The sequence below is a fragment of the Cetorhinus maximus genome, chromosome 32 (assembly GCF_964194155.1).
Source record: "Cetorhinus maximus chromosome 32, sCetMax3.hap1.1, whole genome shotgun sequence".
Lineage (NCBI taxonomy): Eukaryota > Metazoa > Chordata > Chondrichthyes > Lamniformes > Cetorhinidae > Cetorhinus > Cetorhinus maximus.
In genome coordinates, this window is record NC_135910.1 from 573914 (window position 1) to 574433 (window position 520).

A 520-nucleotide genomic window follows, 5' to 3' on the forward strand; every position below is an offset into this window, starting at 1 on the left:
GGTCATAACTCCATAAACAAAACAATCTCCTCACCTCCTCACCAATCTCCCCTCTGGTTCTTTGATTATCAATTCAATTATCTTTAAATTGACTATCTTATGGGCCCTAGTTTTTCAGTTAGCCTTTGTAATTTAAACAGCAAATGAACAGAAATGGGTTTTAAGTCTATTACTTGGATGGTATTTGTATAAGACAAATGATATACAATGTCTTTTTTTGGGCAGCATATTTAGAGTTCAATTTTTGCAAATTAAATATTTGAGCTAGGCACTAGTCATTTTTAACATCGATGAGTTTTTTCAAGCTCTGAAGTCTATTAATGCAGGCTTTGGAAGTATGTAATCACTCTCCCTAATTTTCATTCTCTGATTTGTTACTGATTTTCTTTTCCTAATTTCTAGCTACACATCTTTCCTATACTTAGGATTTTATTTTATTACATTTTTACATTTTTTTATTTTACATTTTTATTTACATTTACATTACATTTTACATTATTACATATAAATATTACATTTG